General features: G+C 47.5%; 1 protein-coding gene across 3 annotated transcripts in view; it reads left to right on the forward strand.

The window, feature by feature from the left end:
* EPHB3 (EPH receptor B3) overlaps positions 1 to 16939 on the forward strand; it is an 88064-nt gene that overhangs the window by 53179 nt on the left and 17946 nt on the right. The window lies entirely within an intron of this gene.

Consider the following 16939-nt stretch of genomic DNA (forward strand, 5'->3'; position numbering starts at 1 on the left):
AGGGATGTGATGGCTTCAATTTATCTCCAGGACTCGCTCTCTCTCTCCCCTCCGTGCTGGGAGAGAAGTCCTGGAGGATTTGGAAAAGGCACTGCTGAGGCATACAAAACGATGGTGCTTAGGCTGGAAAGCTGGCCAGGCCCATAAAACGGGATGGCATCCCAGATATTATTCTTGTCTTATTGGTAACTGGAACCAAAAAAATTTAAAACGGGGGTGGGTTTCTTCTTCTTCTTCTTCTTCTTCTTCTGGATGGGGGTGCAGGAGAGAAGTTTGAGCTGGCTGGGGCAAAGAGCTTTGCTAATGATGTGGCAGATGAAACAGCCTGAACTCTTGGGGGATGCTCCTCCCAGCTGGAAGGAGGGGACCCCGACATTTTGGCCGAGCTTGCACTTCAGGGATTGCTCAGGGCTTTGGATAACTCCTGCCTCTCCTTGCCAAGTGTTCTGTGCGGTAAGGACGAGCCATATGTGAGTCACTTTTGTGTGCGATTTCAGGGTGGTTGTGTGTGTGTGTGTTTTTGATAGAAGCCAAGCTCCCACCCTTGTTGGCCCTTAGTCACATGGGCGAGGTCTAGATTTTGCAAGAGAGGCTTCTTCCCCAAGCCAGACCACCGTGTGCTGTGGGTCCCGTCAGGTTGCCTGAGCAAGTTGGGTTGGGTCAACACTAGGCATGCAATGTGGGGATCAAGCTGAGCTCAGTTCGCCGCAAGATGTGGCAATTTCTTTTGTTTTCAGTGCTCCCTTTCTGAGATGACACTTGAAGAATAACCATTTCCGTGGGCTTTCGCGCGGTAGGTGCTCTGATTCAGAGGTGTTGAAGCGGCTATCTCTTGGCCTGCTGCGACCTCGTTAAATAGACTGGAATGATCTGGACTCGGGGGCTCCTTTGGGAGCAAGGGCAGGATAGAAATCCAATAAATAAAAAACCAAACCTGTGTTGCTTTCTGATAGTTGAGGGACCCGCTTCACTCTTGCAGCTGACTTCTAGAACATGTGCAAGAGTAAGAGCTGATTGCTGCTTTCTGCATGAGATGGTGTTCAGAACAAGTAAGGCTAATATATTCTGCAATGGGTTGTACAGAGGATCAATGGCAATTGCATCTGCCGGTGGGTGTTCTGGACTCAATAGGAGCCTTTTTCCTAAAGTTCTTGCAGTTGTACACAACTGTTTTTCATTTCTGGTTAATAATGATAATGATGGTGATGATTAATAATTTAAAAATAGCAACAACAAGAACAACTCTGGCCAGTTTCCAGCAAAATATAAAAACATAATAAAATATCAAGCATTATAAACTTCCTGATACAGCCTTCAGATGTCTGTTAAAAGTTGTGTAGTTCTTTATCTCCTTGCACATAGTATGTTACAGAACTCTTGCACAATGCAAAAAGGTCAGAGAACAAATATTTGCCTTTAATCAAGGGACCCGCAATTTGCAGACAACTAGAGATGGAGGAAGTACTTTTTTCTTCCCTTCTCTTCCCACTTTCTTTGAAATCTCAGCATACTGGATCCCAGTACAATAACGATGGCAGAGGATGGGTATCTCAAGGGCTGTAGCTCAGTGGTAGAACAGCTTCTCTGCATTCAGAATGCCCCAGCTTCAGTCCCCAGCATCTCCAAGCAGAGCAGAGAGAGACTCTTGGAGAGTTGCTGCCAGTCAGTGTGGGCAATGCTGAGCTAGGAGAGGACTGTCGATGGGTACTAGCCATCAGGGCTATGGTCTGCCTCCACAGCTGGAGACAGTAGACCTTCTGAAGACCCATTTCCGGAAGTCACATGAGAGGAGTGTGTTTTTCTGCTCAAATCCTGATTGCAGGTTTTCCACAGGCATCGAGTTGGCACCTGCGAGACCAGGATGCCGGACAAGATAGGTCACAGGCCTCATCCAGCAGGATTCTCTTGTGTTCTTATGTCAAAGTTAGGCAACATCTAAGGCAGCCTTCTAGGATTGTACATTGTCAATCCTGTCTTCATGGAAACATCCTGAGAAAAGCCAGACGCAGACAGGTAGCTGTCAGCCTGCAGGTACAACGTTAAGTTGCTGTATTTTTACTTTTGAACACCTGCACCTCGGGGCAGGCCATGCTGCCAGATGTTGCGGGGCCTCCGTCAGCTGCACACAGCCCAGGTCCACTCTTGCCAATAGGCCTGCCTGGCAACATTGCATCACTGCGTGGGCAGGTTATCCAGATGGAATTGGGCGCTGCTAAGCACAAACTGGGACAGCCCTGGCTCACCCACACATTCTGTCACAATAAAACAAACGCAGCCGAGTTAGCGGAATCACAGGCAAGCTGGCTGGCACTGTGTTGGTGTTGGCAAGGAGGTCTCTTCCTCTGCTGTTAGAGCCCAGAGTCATTATAACAGCTGGTGACGGGCACTTAACATAGAATCATAGATAATTGTAGAGTTGGAACAGACCATGACAAAATCTTTTGCCCACTGCGGGGCTTGAACCCACGGCCCTGAGATCTACCAGCTGAGCTAAAGATTCTGTAAATGAGGAATGGTGGAACCTGTGGCCCTCCACATGTTACTGGACTACATCTCCTATCATCCCTCACCACTGGCCATATTGGTATGGGCTGATGGGGAATTCCACTTTGTGTCTACAGGCCCCTTCTACAGTTTCAGCTTTTAAGATGAGCCAGTCATTTTAAGGACCTGTTTTCCACCAGCATATGGTTAGCCACTGTGAGAATAGGATGCTAGACTAGATGGGCAATTGGCCAACAGGCTCATCTTATGATCATTCCGTAGTATTTTTAGTAGCATTTTATCTCTGGGATTTCATATGAGGAACAGTCTATAAGTATTGTGCAATAAATATAAACATCTGCAGAGGGACATGTTCCCCACCCACCAATCCTTGGTCCATCTAATTGCCCAGTTTCCCCCCAGGATGAGAACAGCTCTCCTTGTTCCTAACTAGGCCTTCCCTAGCTCTGCTGCAGCTGAGATCCTCTTTCTTAATAGTTGATTGATCCCAGAACATGGAAATCTTACAAATGGGTGGTTAGCAGAATCAGGAATATCACACCTGCATTGTTCACTTGAGAAAGTGCCCAGGAGATGAATAGCCAAGTACAAGGTCTCAAACACCCATTATAAGTAAATTTTAAAAAATCACTCACAGCAGAGATCTAGTCACCTTCAACCTAGTGGGTCACACTGTGCTGTTCAGTTTATGGGCGAAACTTTGGCCTGTGTGCTTTGCAGCCCGAAAACAAACCAGGCTGTTCAACTTGGAACATTCGTGGCGAAAGGGTGTCTGTTTCTTGGACGGGGCTCAGCCCATAAATATGTATAAGGCTGTTTTGTGGGTTTCGAGGGGAGGCCCCAAAGGTCAGTCTATTTCGGTTCAAAGCGATGCAGGGCAGGTGTCATACCCCAGCAGGGAAGTCTTGACTGCCAAAAAGTTTTGGAGCCCATTCTAGCCACCAGATGGACGGGCCATGCTCTCCAGCCCGCCTCTCCGGGTGGAAAGCATTGACACAACTGTTTGGGAAAATACGTGCTGAAGCTGGAGACATTCCTTTCCCCCAGTAGATCCTTGGTTAGTGCCATTTGGGAAGCCCAAGCCACATTCAGCTGCGTGAGACTTATCTTGTTTTCCTGGCCTCTGCTTCAGGGGCGGGGAGGCTGCCCAAGAAAATAAGGCTGTTTCACATCAGCTTCCAGCTCCCTGGAAGATAGCAATCTTTTCTCTCTGGGTTGAGGCTTTCATTCTACACGCCCCCCACCCCCCTCTGCAAGGCAGAGCTAGCCCCAAACACTCTGGCACTCGACCCAAATGGTAATTCCCTGTGGATAAATACACTGCACAACCCACTAGTAAATTCTCCTGTTCCTACTTCATGGGGGAAATAACAAAAGCTGTACGAGAGAGAAAGTGCAGCTCTCGTTCGTTTCAATGAAGTTTGCGCACCAGAACTTCCCGCTGGAGTGTGTGCCTTAGAATGGACCTCTCTATCTCCAACTCTGCTGCCCCTTATCTCCACCCAACATCACCCCTCCTAAGGTGGCCAGCTCTCCATGCTTCCTAGTAGGGTTGTCCCTGCTGCAAGGCGCATAGGAACCCAAGCCTGCAAGCAAATCCGCAGCAAACATTCCCTGCCTGCCTGTATATCTGCCGGTTCAGGGAAGTTTTTAGTGTGTGACATTTTGATGTATTTTTAAGCCTTGTTGAAAGCTGCCCAGAGTGGCTGGAGAAACCCAGCCAGATGGGCGGGGTACAAATAAATTATTATTATTATTATTATTATTATTATTATTATTATTATTATTATTATTATTAATTTCTGTTTTGGGATAAAGGGAAGGAACCCAGCTTTTATCAAAGCACCCCTCATTGCCTGGAGAAAGTCTTAACACAGGTGACTAGGTGGGAGTTTGCAACTCTGTAGTTAAAGTTACATGCAGAACTTGCTTCTCCCAAACAGCAGCCATGTCCAAGCTCGGCTCTACTTAGGGGTGGGGGTGGGGGACCTTTGATGCATAGTAATATTCTCCCTGTTCAGCTGAGCAGCCAGCAGTAGGGTAGATAGAGATTACATACAGTTGACTGCTCCTCTGTGCACACAAATCACCTGCATGCAGAAAACTAATCAGTCAGGGAGAAGAGCGAGAAGGCAAAGCTGCCAGTCATCTCCTTGACATCTTTTTTGGGGGGGAGGGGAGGTGGAGCATTCTACCAGGTGACCCTGAACCTGCTGACTAGAGCCCACACACAGATTTACCACTCTTTGTCAAAACTGGACCAATGAGAACCTGTACTTCCATGAATGTACTTGACAGCTGGGCAAGGGTTAATTTATAACCCCAGGACGGCAAACGCCATCTTTGGGCCTCTGGTAAACAAACAGATTTATCAACAAAAGCTCAGCATGGACTCATGCGGAGAGTCAACTGAGAACACTCCATTAGCAGTTACTACCACTGTGGGTTGCAATGCCACATCTCAGGCAATATATACACATTGATGCTGTGAACAAGGGATGTGGGAGCCTGTAGCTTGTCAGTAGGCCTGGCTGATTTACCGATATGTCACCCTGGACTGGTTTGAGGGCTAGAGTCCTGTGGCGCCTCACGGGGCCAGGGCTGATGCAACTGGTTCCTCCCAGGTTTATGGCAACCCACGTCAGAAGGGTTTTTGGGCAAATCCTTGGATGTCAAATTTCCTTAAGAATAGCTCAACAACCTTGGCCCAAAAGTTGTTCAAATAAGGCAACCCTACTATATTGTGAGGGACACGGGTGGCGCTGTGGGTTAAACCACAGAGCCAAGGACTTGCCGATCAGAAGGTCAGCAGTTCGAATCCCCGCGATGGGGTGAGCTCCTGTTGCTCAGTCCCTGCTCATGCCAACCTAGCAGTTTGAAAGCACGTCAAAGTGCAAGTAGATAAATGGGTACCGCTCTGGCAGGAAGGTAAACGGCGTTTCCGTGCACTGCTCTGGTTCACCAGAAGCGGCTTAGTCATGCTGGCCACATGACCCGGAAGCTGTGTGCCGGCTCCCTCGGCCAATAAAGTGAGACCAGCGCTGCAAGCCCAGAGTCGGCAACGACTGGACCTAATGGTCAGGGGTCCCTTGGCTGGTGATACATCACGAGGTTGACAAGCTGCTATCGCCCAGCCCTGCTTGTCACGTGTTGTTGGGACTTCAGCTTCCATCTACCAGCATGGCCAGTTGTAGTCCTAGGGTTCTCCATCCTCAGCTCTAAGTTGATCGCTGCTTCTTACCCTTAAGAAGCAAGGGGGGAATGGGAGTCCCCAGCATGTTCATTTTCTCCATTCTGGGATTTGTGTGTGTGTTGCATGCGGATGAGGAGTTCTCCATCCTTTTAGCATCTATGGGCTGCCTGAAGCTGCAGGGAGACTTTCTGCCTAAGAGAGAACCAGGCCTGGGCCTCAGAAGCCAACCTCCGAGGGCCCTGCCCCGAGATCAGGCCAGCTCATCCCATCGCTCTTTGATCAAGCCAGCTGAAGGCTGAAGCAATCCAGGGAGTGGCTTTCTCAGGGTAACTGGTTGGGCAAGGCAGCCTTAAGAGAGCTGCCTCTGTGCTGAGACAGCCCTATGAGGATTGCAGCAATGAGTGAAATATCCTGAGCTGTGGGTTTCATCTCCCAGCGCTTGGCTCGTGTGCTGCTTAGATGGACCTCTTCCTTTGCAGAGGCCAGGTCCCCTTGGTGCGCGGCTGAGCGCACATTGCCGCTTGGACGCTTCATGTTCCAGATTTCTTACTCAGCAGGGGACTTGGGAGATGGGCGGAAAGGGGTTCGTATCAGCGAGGAACATTTGCTAATAAAACGCTTAGGTCATCCGGTGGGATTTTTCCAGAGAATTGCAGCATTAGCAAAGCATCCTAATGGATTGGCTCCCTCTTTCCTGGCGCGGCCGCTCCGTGCGCAGAATATTGTCTCCATGTCTTCTGTATCAGGGATGGTGGCCCTCCCAGATGTGCTGGCTGGAGCTGTTGGGAGCCGGCGTCCCAGGAACATCTGCATGAGCACCAGTTCCCTGTCTGTGCACTATGTGGATGTCTAAGGCACTGTAATGTGCTTGGTTTGGCTTGGCTTCCTTTGGACAGCGCTCTCCAGGGATGGTGCAGGTGCAAGGTTGGCCATGCTTGTTAATACAGCTGACTCTCTCTGCCGGTTACAGACTCTTGCTATTATTTATTACATTTATACGCCAGCTTTATCTTCCCGGGAGCTCAAGGTGGTCTATATGGTTCTCTCCTCCCCATTTGATTATCACAACAACCCTGGGAGGTAGGTTAGGCTAAGGGATGGTGACTGGGCCAAGGTGGGCTTATGCCTGAGTGGCGAGCTTCAATTATGGCTGGCCAGCCTTCCCTCCTCAGGAGGGTTGGGGAACCTTCTATCCAGGGAGCAAAGGCAACCCCTCCAGACCTCTCTTTTTTTTGCCCCCACCCCCCAGGACTCTTCCCTTTGGCCTTGTTAATTTTAATTTCTGTTAAGAGAAGTTGTTATATGCTGCTTAATTGTAAAAATAAGACCTCTAAGTGGTTACAATTTGATAGATTAATAGATGATAGACAGATAGATAGATAACAAAAGTAGAATTTAAAATAAGCTTTTTAGAAAAATAAAAATATAAATAAAATCAACTACTACTACTACTGATAATAATAATAATAATAAACTACCAACCCTGCTTTGCACCCTCCTTGAATGTTTTTTGTCTGGCTCCTTGAACTCTGATAATGCCTTTTGCTTGCTTGGCTGAAGAATACCCGGGGGAGAGAGGGAGACATAGAAGCTAGCATACTGCACAGAGATGAAACTCTAATAATAATAATAATAATAATAATAATAATAATAATAATAATAATTTATTTGTACCCTGCCCATCTTGCTCATTTCCCCAGCCACTCTGGGCGACTTCCAACAAAGACAAAAAATACACTAAAATGTCACACATTAAAAACTTCCCTGAACAGGGCTGCCTTCAGATGTCTTCTGAATGTCAGGTAGTTATTTATCTCTTTGACATTTGGTGGGAGGGCATTCCACAGGGTGGTCGCCACTACTGAGAAGGCCCTCTGCCTGGTTCCCTGTAACTTGGCTTCTCACAGTGAGGGGACTGATAGAAGGCCCTCGGCGCTGGACCTCAGCGTCTGGGCAGAACAATGGGGGTGGAGACGCTCCTTCAGGTATACTGGGCCGAGGCTGTTTAGGGCTTTTAAGGTCAACACCAACACTTTGAATTGTGCTCGGAAACGTACTGGGAGCCAATGTAGGTCTCTCAAGATGGGTGTTATGTGGTCTTGGCAGCTGCCCCCAGTCACCAGTCTAGCTGCCGCATTCGGGATTAGTTGGAGCTTTCAGGTCACCTTCAAAGGTAGCCCCAAATAAAGCGTATTGCAATAGTCCAAGCGGGAGATAACCAGAGCATGCACCACTCTGGCGAGACAGTCCGCGGGCAGGTAGGGTCTCAGCCTGTGTACCAGATGGAGCTGGTGGACAGCCGCCCTGGATACAGAATTGACCTGCGCCTCCATGGACAGCTTTGAGTCCAAAATGACTCCCAGGCTGCACAGTTGGGGCACAGTTACCCCATTCAGGACCAGGGAATCCCCCACACCCACCCGCCCCCTGTCCCCCAAGAACAGTACTTCTGTCTTGTCAGGATTCAACCTCAATCCATTAGCCGCCATCCATCCTCCAACCGCCTCGTTGCTCTGCCTGCTTTTTCCTCTTGCCCCACCCACCATTTCCATGTGCCCCCCGAGCTGTATAAGGTTCCCCCATTCCTGCTCTAAGTATGGCTTTGAAATGATCCTGAGGCAACTCTGGTTGTCATTAGCTGTCGTTAACTGCAGCACTGCTATAAGGCTTACCTGGAGAGCCAAAGCACTCTTTGTCCCTCACCTTTTCACTGTGATCAGGGCTGCAAGATAATATCACACCTAGAATCACTGACTGGTAGAGTTGGATGGGACCCTGAGGGTCATCTAGTCAAACCCCCTGCAATACTGGAATCTTTTGACCAACGTGGGGCTCGAACCCACAACCCTGGGATCAAGAGTCTCGTGCTGTACTGATTGAGCCTGAAAAACAATTCCACCTCAACTTGGAACAGCTGTTGTGAATCCATAGTACAAAAAAAAAAGTGATGGAACCAGCCGTATGCCCCCAAAGCCTGTGATTAATTCATCTACTTTGAATCTTTTTTTTGGGGGGGGAGATATAGAGCCTTCCCCCCCTCCCCATCCTTGCAGCCATGCCTGCAACAAAGGGGTTGATTATGATGTGAATGGAAGTCTGTTTGAGGGTTTGGATCCAGCTACTCACAGCTGTGGCCTCCTGGCATTTATCAACCCCCCAGAAAAGAGGGTCACACAAGACGCCTTGTTCCAACCAACGGAGCAGGCAGCGGCTTTGAGGGGTTGGGGGCTAGGGGGCTGCCCGCACGGTGGGGGGGGGCTTCTGCTGGGTGTCGCCCACAGGGCTGACAAGCTGCAGTCAGAAGGGGCACTTGGTGTCATCTGCAGGTGAGCGAAGCAAGGAGGGATGGCTGGGGAGGGGGGGCGTGCCTAGCCTCTCGGGGAATGGGAGGCGAAGGCAGGGGGCTGCTAGTAAGCCAGTAGTCTCTCGTAAGGGAGTAGAAATGCTAGCCTACTTTGCAGGGGTGTTGTACTGATAACTGAGCCTGTGTGTGAAATGCCTCTCTTGCCTTGCATAAAAACCCACAACCCTGAGATTAAAGTTCTCATTCTCTTCCAACTGAGCTATGCAGGCGTGATGTTCCACATTCATTTCTCGGTGTTTCCAGTGTGCTAGGATTTGGGGAGGCCAAGACCCCAGCTGGGGCGAGTCGTGGCCATTTGGAGGAAGAAGCTGCAGGTCCGCTAGGTGGGTCTGGCTCAAGATTAAGGCAGCTCCTTATATGAAGAGAACACAGAGGCAGTTTCTGCCAAAACTGCAAGCAGTTTAATAAAATGCATGTGCAAATTGTTTTGCTTAGAGAAGGTACTGAGGAACACACACCCAAAAAGAGAGGGAGAGATTTGTAGCAAAAAGCAACAGCTCAGCAAAACGAATCAGGCAGGACACCTCTAGCCTTGGCTGGTGATAGTGAAGCTGTTTTCTGTCAATGTTCCCCTTCAAAACATATTTATTGAAATTTCTAACATTAAAAATTGGAAAGCACAGGTTCATGTGTAGAGTCTGTCATATAAAATCTGTGGAAACGCTGGTGCTCCCAGGAATGTAATATCATTTCCTTCTCTTGGTTTTATTGTGGAAACAAAAGGGTCTCATCTACCACCACTGTCCCGTGACTGATTGCACCCCCACTCTGTTTACAACAGCCATTGGTTTCATGGAGCAACGTCAGCTCCTCACAGATGACTCCTGTGGCACAACTTCTTCTTTTGAATTCCCAGTAAACCCAGCACTGCTTATCAAAATATTCTGAATTCCGGAGAACCCACCCCCTCGCAAGTTCATTAGAAAATGTGCAGACTGTACCAAAATTTTAAGTACTTGGTGATGATTTGGGAACTGAGAGGGCAGAATATAATTATCCGTGGACCTTCTGGGTCCCCAGGATGGATCCATTTTACCCGTGGGCAAGTGTTTAGCTGAAACCGGGCCAAAGCCATTAAGCAGATCAACTGGAAATGAGGAAAGGGTGTGGTTTGTTAGTTTATGTGCTGTCATCAAGTTATTTTCATTGCCCTTTAGCTCCAGGGTGGCCAGTGTGGTGCCCTGCAGATGTTGTTGTACTACAACTCCCATAATCCTTCATCATTGGCTATGCTGGCTGGAGCCAATGGGAGTTGGATTCATACAACATCTGGAGAACATTGTGTTGGGTATGAAGGATTTACTCGGTTCGCCAATGGGAAAAAGTGACAAGTGGGGTGCTGCGGCATTCTGTCCTGGGCCCATTGTTGTTCAACGTCTTTATAAATGACTTGGGCGGAGGAATTGAGGGGGTGTCCAACCAACTTGCAGATGACACCAAACTGGGAGGGGTGACTAATGCTGCAGAAGGTGGATGCAGAATGACTTCAACAGATTTGAAAACTGAGCCCAAATTAACAAAATGAATTTCAGTAGAGAAAAACTACACAGATATAAGATGGGGGACACCTGGCTTACCAGTAACACATGTGAAAAAGATCTAGGGATCTTAGTGGACCAAAAGCTGAGCATGAGTCTACAGTGTGACACAGCAGCAGCAAAGAAAGCCAATGCTATTCTAGGCTGCATCAATAGAAGTCTAGTGTCCAGATGAAGGGCAGTAAGAGTACTACTCTATTCTGCCCTAGTCAGACCACACCTGGAATACTGTGTCCAGTTCTGGGCACCATGAGTTAAAGAAGGATGTTGACAAGCTGAAAGGTGTGCAGAGGAGAGCAACCAAGATGATCAAGGGTCTGGAAACCAAGCCTTATGATGAACGGTTGAAGGAGCTGGGTATGTTTAGCCTGGAAAAGAGGAGATCCAGAGGAGGTATGATAGCCATCTTCAGATATCTCAAGAGCTGTCACATGGAAGATGGACAAGCTTGGGTTTTTTTTTCCTGATCCAGAGGGTAGGACCCAAACCAATTGCTTCAAGTTACAATAAAGGAGATTCTGACTAAGCATCAGGAAGTACTGTCTGACAGTAAGATCTGTGGAGTCTCCTTCATTGGAGTTTTTTTAAGCAGAGGTTAGATGGCCATCTGTCATAGATGCCTTAGTTGATATTCCTGCATTGCAAGGGATTGGGCTAGATGACCCTCCCAACTTCTATTATTCTATTATATACTGTCCTCAGGAACACATTGGCAGCACTCTTAAGCCCAATTCAGTTCGACTTTTAATGCTGAATCACCCTGGCATTAAAAACATAAGCATTGCCTTCCTGTTTTATGTCAAAGACCCATTGTCTCCCAGTGCACACAGTGTCCAGTAGTGGCCACTTGGGACCTGGTGGGGAGAGAGAGAGAGCCTTCCTCATCCTCTGGCTTCTGGTCTGGTGATCAAAAGCCCTTTCAGCATCAAAGTTCCATTCCCAGCTAGAAAGTCCTTCTTCACTCAGTGATAGTTTAAACTATGGAACTCGCTCCTGCAGTAAGGTTACCAGATTTTTTTCAATGAATCTGGGGACACTTTTCAGCTTCAAACTAAATAGATGGATTTTTTTCAGGGAACTGATTTGTCAATCCGGGAAATGGGGATGTCTGGTAACCTTATCCTACAGGAGGCAGGGATTATCATCCTCTTGGATGACTTCAAAAGAAGATAACACGAAGGGCAAGGCTATGGATGGTTACAAGCCATGATTACTATGTCCTGCCACCACGGTTGGAAGCAGCAACGGAATACCAGTTGGTGGAAACCACAGATGGGAGAGCTCTCTTGTGCTCCGAGCCTGCCTACAGTTTTCCCACAAGCCTCTGGTTGGCCACTCCAGTTGGCCATTGGCTCGCAGCTGGCTCTTCCATTGTTGTGACTCATAACGGCCCTCCATCAATTTGCCTAATCCTTTACATTAAAAAAAAGCCGGCTGAGCCACCAGGGCCTTGACTGCATCTTGTGGCAATGGATTCCAGAAGTTAATTATTGCTGACAGCCCGGGCTGTAAATAGTCTGGAATGCCAGCAAGGTGGGAAGAAGGAAACACGAATGGCTGGGAATAGAGCCTGAGGGAAGTTGGGCAGACGGTCAGAGGAGACAAGGTCAGCGTTGGTTGTTGCCCAAGCAGATCCCAGACCTGATCCAGAAGGTCTGGGCCAGCCTCTTTCCAAGGTCAAGAGAAACCAATGGGCTTCCGGAAAGGGGTGTTTGGGTGCTGAAGTCCCCTGGATGCCAGAGGCCATCATATATTCTGGGGACCCTCTCAGTCCATGGCTCCTCGGGGCAGTGGAGCCCAGATCTGGAAAGAAGGCACCTTGACAGCCACACCACTGTGACAAAGAATTCCCTGTTTCCTCGGGATTGAAGGTTGTCCCACATTTACTGCGCCGTAATTGGCTAATCCACTTTGGGAGATGTAGTAGCTGCAGTGGGGTAATAACCATGCGGCGAAAAGCCACGATTTGCACATGCAGGGTGAGTCAATGCCATGAATGCTTTTCCTCACATTCAGCAGACATCATGTGCCCAGGAAGCAAGAAGAAATAAACAAATACAAGTTGACACATTAAGACGTTTCCGGGATTTGGGCCCAGCCCAGGGTAAATAAGGTGCAACTCTAGAAAGGGATACCTCTCTAGCACAGACTGGCCAAGATGGTGGTTGTTGTCGTTGTTTGTAGATCTCATATCTACAGAATCATGAAATTACAGAATTGTAAAGTTGGAAGGGACCCTGAGGAACATCTAGTCCAACCCCCCACAATGCAGGAATATGCAGGTGTCCCATTCGGGGATTGAACCTGCAACCTTGGCAGTATCAGTGCCATGCTCTAACCAACTGAGCTATCCAGGCATGAAAATGCAAGATACATGATAGCAGCACAGGAGGTTGCACATAGAGCCTGGGGTCTTACAATGTTATTCATGAAATAGGATTCATGCACCTCAAAGCTAGAGCAGGGCTGAGGTCTAGGAGAGCCTGGGAAGAGATGATGGATTGCGCGTCTAATCACTTTCCTTCCTTCCTCACCAAACAACTGGAAAGGGAACATGGAAAACTCAAAAGGCTCTGTTAAATATTTGCCAGAGGTCTGGCAGGGTAGGGGGATATGGAAATTATTCATCTGATTTGCGCTTGGCAAGACAGGAGGGCGAGGACGGCGTTTGCTGCCTCTGGATTCCACCCACTCCGGTTTCGGTGCAGTCCTGGCAGTTTCCTGTCGCACTCCAAATTCCTGTGGCACTTCTCTGTGGTTAGGCAGGATGAAGAGGGCTTTGCCTCGGCAGTCATTGCCGGGGTCGGCGCACTAGGGCTGGGCCCCTGAGCCTGACCACGCGTGGGGAGGATTCCTCCGCCCCTCCTGTTTACTGCTGTGTGCTCATGTCCTGCCCTGGGTGGGTTGGATTTTTTGCTGTGGCCACAGGATGGGAGTCTGGGAAGCCTGCCCTTAAAAGCACGACAGGTTTTGAAATCGGAACTTGCAGCACAGGATCTGCTGCATCTTTGCAGAAGCTTAGGAAAACAAGGGGAAGACATCTCTTCCTCAAGGCAGCAGAGAGGGAGAGCGTACAAATAGACTCAGGGGGAGAATGAGCCCATCTTGGGGAGGGGGAAGGCTTGGTCCTTGCAGCTCTTATCTTCCCACCCTGCACAGCCATCTCTTTCCGTAAACAACAACTTTCCTTGCCCTGACCCCAGGTACTTCCCATTTTAATGTGAACCAAACTAGGAGCTGGTGCCCATTAGGGAAGGCATATTTTTGTTACGTATTATGTGTTTTTTATATTGAAATTTTATGTTGCGAGCTGCCTTGAGATCTATGGGTAAAGGGCGGTATACTACTAATACTAATAAAAAGGCATTACTGAGTGTGTTGGACTGGTGGTCTGGTTCAGTGTCCACCAGCCTTCACTACCGAAGGTAAAACAAGGCAGTGAATTCACTCCCATGCACTCAGGAACATTTCCAAAATCCCAATCTTGGCTGTTTTTATCTCAGATCTAGCCGGGTGTGCTAGTTCACTCCATCAATGGAATTGTTTTAGATGTGGCGTTGGGTGGGTTGGAAAGCATCAAATCAAGACTCCAGCCCTCTCCTCTCCCCTTGGATGTGCAGTCCAGGATTCTGGCAACTTGTTTTCTGATCAGCTCTGTGCATTTCAAATCTGGGACACACACTCTCTGTGTGTGTGTGTGTGCATATATCATGGGGAGCCTCTTTCTGCAATGACCATTTGTTCTCCAGTCTCAGCCCCGTTGATTCGTTGGGACCAATTTTTAACTTGCATTCAATTATTTTTGTTGAGAACAGAGGAGCCATGTGGATAGCTTGGTTGATTAGAGCGCAATGCTGATAACGCCAAGGTCACAGGTTCGATTCCTGCATGGGGCAGCTGCGTATTCCTGCATTGCAGGGGGTTGGACTAGATAGTGCTCAGGGTCCCTTCCAACTCTACAGTTCTATGATTCAATAATAATAATAATAATAATAATAATAATAATTTTATTTATTTATTTATTTATTTATTTATTTATTTATTTATTTATATATATATACCCTACCCATCTGGGTGGGTTTCCCCAATCAAGTTGATTGAGGGGGCCCGGTGTGATTTCCTGATGTCACATGTGACGTTGTGAGGAGCCACGGGACAGAACTGAACACCCTCTGAACATCGAGGGGGCCTGGCTCCCTATATATATTTTTAAAAATGGGGGGCCTGAAACTGCTTCAGTTGGTATAAGCTGGTGCGTATGTTTGGGAATCAATCAAAGCTGGCAGCCATGAAGTTATTAGATCAAAAGGTTTGTGTTTTCGGCCTGTCCCTCTCCTTTTTTTCCCGTTCTCTCCCACTCTTGCATATTTTTCTTTCTTCCCTATATTTATTTGAAGTAGTAATAATAACCATAATCAATAATAAATACCAAATCCAGGAGCAGGAGAGAGGAAAGAAAGGAGCTGTGTGGAAAACGGCTCAGTCAGCCCTCCAGGCAAAGACGGCCTGGGACGTGGTCGGTTGTTCCAGGCCCCCGGGGATTGGAGGGTGGAAAGGAAAAAATGTCTTGGCTCTCGCAGCCCGACTGCTCAGCAACTGTCAGTCTGGTCCACGGAGGCAGCTCCGAGGTCAGCAGGAATCCCAGAGCGAGATGCTTCTTGCTCTTCTCCCGGGATTCCTGCGGTAGTTTGAGAAGACATGGGGGGAAACTCAGAAGGCAGGAGCCTCCTGGCACCCCCGCCTCTGGGGTTCTGGGAAGAAAAGAGGGGGGGAAATGTTCCCACACGGCCTGGGGGGAGTTCCAAAGCCCCCAGGGCACAGATTCCACCATAAGCTGCCCACCAAGTCGAAGCTGACATGGCTGGACGGTGGGGTGTAAATTTATGGGCTTTTAAATTATTATTTTGTGACGTTTTAATGTTTTTATTGTACTCTGCCATGGATTTCTCCCTCCAAGTTGGTGGTTTATATATTTAAAAAAATGCACTACTGTTCAAATCATTGTGGAAGAGAAAGAGCTTAGTTAGGTTGACCTGCTGACAATTTAAATTTGGAAAGTGCTTTGCAATTTCTCCCCCATTTTGGGTTCACACATGCCTGTGAATACATGGTACATGTATACATACATATGTAGATAATCAATAATATGTATACATGGTACATGTATATATACATGTATACATGTGATACATGGCTGTATCCTAGCTCCCATTTAAGGGGCAGGAGGAGACTTGGATCTGAGAGAAAAAGAGAGAGAGAGAGAGAGAGAGAGAGAGAGAGAAGTAAACTTTGCCCGGGGCCACAGCCCTCCCTCATTGAACTTCTCTCGGAGCTGACATCTTCATCCACATCCACTTCAACGCTGTCCTCCCCACATTCATGGACATTGTAAGTGATTGGAAGTAAAAGGAAGAAGGAAGGGGACTCTGGGAGAACTGTGGGTGAGAGGAATGGAGCAGCCTTGAATGCCAGGCAGGAGAGCCTAAAACAGGGATAGGGAACGTGTGACTCTCTAGATGTTGTTGGACCGCAACTCCCAATATCGTTCACCGTTGGTTCTCCTAGCTGGGGTGATGCTGTGGACAGAAAGCACCGCCCTCGCTCTGATTTGGCTTTATTATGATGCCACGTAGCCAGTTAGATTTGGCTGTGGCCAAAGCTAGTTCAGAATGAGGGCAAGGTCAGAAGATTGGAAGAAATTAAAAATTTACTTACAGAAATATTGTAAAATTTTTGAAAGTTAATGGCATTGAAATGAACTGAAGGGGTTCTAGCAACGAGGTTAAAAATAAGATTGGTTGGATAACTAGACAAATAAATTGGATATGAATTTGCTGAATTAATTAGCAACGGGGATACAAAAGAGGGGGATGTGAGGAAGTCAAGAAAGTAAGTGAATCAAAGATGAGAAGCAAAAAGAGGGATTTATGTGTTTTTCTTTTTCTTTGAAATTCTTTGAAATGTGTTTTTTCTTTTTTGAGACTAATTTTTCTTTATTTTTTATGTATTTTACAACTTTGTATTTTTGTGTATTTGTATTTGTTTTTTCTTATGTTTGTTGTTCTTCTAAAACTTAATAAAATATTTATAAAAAAAAAAAACCACAGAATGAGGGCAAGGTCTTCATGTTCTCACTTGGGGGGGGGATGGTACCCAGCAGTAGAGTTTCAATTGTCACCGCCATTAGGACTGAGAATCAGGTCACAGCTAATATAATAATAATAATAATAATTTATTATTTATACCCCACCCATCTGGCTGAGTTTCCCCAGCCACTCTGGGCGGCACCCATCGATTGTTAAAAACAATACAGCATTAAATATTAAAAACTTCCCTTAA

Source organism: Podarcis erhardii (genome assembly GCF_964252035.2).
Source record: "Podarcis erhardii genome assembly, chromosome: 5".
Lineage (NCBI taxonomy): Eukaryota > Metazoa > Chordata > Lepidosauria > Squamata > Lacertidae > Podarcis > Podarcis erhardii.